The sequence below is a fragment of the Anabrus simplex genome, chromosome 4, assembly GCF_040414725.1.
Source record: "Anabrus simplex isolate iqAnaSimp1 chromosome 4, ASM4041472v1, whole genome shotgun sequence".
Taxonomy (NCBI): Eukaryota; Metazoa; Arthropoda; class Insecta; order Orthoptera; family Tettigoniidae; genus Anabrus; species Anabrus simplex.
Window position 1 is genome coordinate 453482716 of NC_090268.1, and position 2644 is coordinate 453485359.

At 50.2% G+C, this 2644-nt stretch overlaps 1 non-coding gene across 1 annotated transcript; it reads right to left on the reverse strand.

The window, feature by feature from the left end:
- Positions 1 to 805: 805 nt before the first annotated feature.
- On the reverse strand, positions 806 to 924 carry LOC137500678 (5S ribosomal RNA). The gene has a single exon (XR_011018187.1). It is a non-coding gene; the product is annotated as a 5S ribosomal RNA (ribosomal RNA).
- Positions 925 to 2644: the final 1720 nt, after the last annotated feature.

The following is a 2644-nucleotide window of genomic DNA, read 5'->3' on the forward strand; positions in this document are numbered from 1 at the left end:
ACTTATTGCCGAACCGTGTCGTAATTTGAATAGCTACTTACCTGAAAGAACATAAAAGGAAATTGTTCGACTCTTTGAGGGGCTGCTAAATGCCGCGGTCGGTTGCTAGGACATGGCTTTCATTGTAATCACGACAGTGTCGATGACGTTGCATGGAAACCACCTTCCTCGCGATTTTCAAGGTGGGCGGGGAGTTTAGAAGCCTCGTTCCGCCCTTTAATAATCTTAATATTGGGAGAAATAGGACGTAGAATGATGTTATGTGCCATAAGAGGCCTGCAGGATAAGCTACACTAACCTAAAAGAATAAGAACAGCAAGTTTAGACATAGGGACGTACGATAGGAGGTACGAAAGTTAAAATCCTGGCACGAGTAATTGGAAGCGGTGCTAGGCTCAGCAAGGGTCCCCTAGGTCGACACACACACACACACACACACACACACACACACACACACACACACACACAGAGAGAGAGAGAGAGAGAGAGAGAGAGAGAGAGAGACGACGAATAATAATAATAATAATAATAATAATAATAATAATAATAATAATAATAATAATAATAATAACAACAACGATGATGATGATGTCGCCGCCGCCAGGTTAGGCCGGTCACCTAGGAGGAAATGCAATACTACGCTAAGCTTCGTTCCTGTATAGCCACGGGGTCGAAGAGCAGCAAAAGGTCTAGCTAGTTTCAGACGTAACAAAAAACGTGATTTAAGCAATTTCTGCTGGCCTGAGGCAAAAGTTGAAAGTAAGTTGTCGTACTGGGACTGGGAAACTTGGTAAAAAGGGAATTGAGCCAACGGCACGTGGTGTTCCCAAGCGGTCACCCATCCAAGTACTGACCACGCCCAATGTTGCTTAACTGCGGTGATCGGACGAGAACCGGTGTATTCAACATGGTATGGCCGTTGGCGAGAGAACGGAGCTTGAAACGTCCATACGAACCGCAAAGCGAGTTTCCTGGAGGTCTTTGTGGCGCGGGGGCGTTGGCAATGGTGCAGGGGTGTGCTCGGAGGTCGCCGTCGCGGAGCGGGCGCGGGTGGTTGTCGCGCTCCGCGGCGAAACGTACCCTAACTCGACTTAACCCCACTTCTCGTAACCTAACCCCAAAAAAACGCGCGCGCTGGCGCGCGCGCGCACACACACACGGGAAGTGTCGAGGGTTGTAATAATAATAATAATAATAATAATAATAATTACTGAAGGTGGTTGTGAAGGGGCCGGCGCTGTAGCGCAGGGGCAGCGTGCCTGCCTCGTAGCTGGGGGGCCCGGGTTCAATTCCCGGCCAGGCAAAGGAATTTTACCTCGATCTAATGGCTGCTTTGAGGTCCACTCAGCCTGCTTGCTTAGGGGCTGTAGTGCCATGGGGCTTGGTCTGGTTTTCATTGTAAAGGACAAAGCAGGAGGATTTTTAGCAATAAGGTAATGTAGTAGTAGTAGTAGTAGTAGTTCTTCCCTCCTTAGCTTATGATTTGAATGTTTTGCACTGTCTTTCGATGTATATGAAGTAGGACAGATAGATAAAATCAGAGTGGAGTTGATAACAAGGCTAACAGATGCTGCTCTTTTTTTTAAAGGTGTGGTGGCCCTGAAAAGGGCCGTTTGTTAAGAATGCAGCAAGGCAGAAAACCTGGCACCTTACTTGGAGCTGGTGTATTTGGTAACTGCCTTGGTACCCTCACTGACGGCGTGCTTGGCCAGCTCACCGGGCAACAGGAGGCGGACGGCAGTCTGGATCTCCCGACTGGTGATGGTGGAGCGCTTGTTGTAGTGGGCCAGACGGGAAGCCTCAGCGGCGATGCGCTCGAAGATGTCGTTGACAAAGCTGTTCATGATGCTCATCGCCTTGCTGGAGATGCCAGTATCAGGATGTACCTGTTTAAGCACCTTGTAGATGTAGATGGCATAGCTTTCCTTCCTCTTGCGCTTCTTCTTCTTGTCTCCCTTGGAGATGTTCTTCTGGGCCTTGCCGGCTTTCTTGGCTGCCTTTCCGCTTGTCTTGGGTGGCATGGTTGTCTGGGATGTCTCCTAGAAAGTAAATTTTTCGGCCCCCTTGCAATTCTTTTTAAGACCGAGAGGGCTGCATGCGACTAGCCAATGAGCGCAAGCTTACTGCAGCCTTATTGGTTGGCTCGTAACGTTGAGCAACCTTGCAGGCTACAAAACTGGTGCGCAGAGTGATTCGGTATCATTTTCCCTTCGAAGTAGAGCAGCAGAGCATCATAGCATCATGTCAGGACGAGGAAAGGGAGGAAAAGTGAAGGGCAAGTCCAAGAGTCGCTCCAGCCGTGCAGGCCTGCAGTTCCCTGTCGGCCGTATCCACCGTCTCCTCCGCAAGGGAAACTACGCTGAGCGAGTGGGTGCTGGGGCTCCTGTGTACCTGGCTGCAGTCATGGAATACCTGGCAGCTGAAGTTCTTGAGTTGGCGGGCAATGCAGCCCGTGACAACAAGAAGACCAGGATCATCCCTCGTCACTTACAGTTGGCCATCCGTAACGACGAGGAGTTGAACAAGTTGCTGTCTGGAGTGACCATTGCCCAGGGTGGTGTTCTGCCCAACATCCAGGCAGTGCTCCTGCCTAAGAAGACCGAGAAGAAGGCTTAAGTTCCTGTTCTCGGTCAGGGCGTTGGCT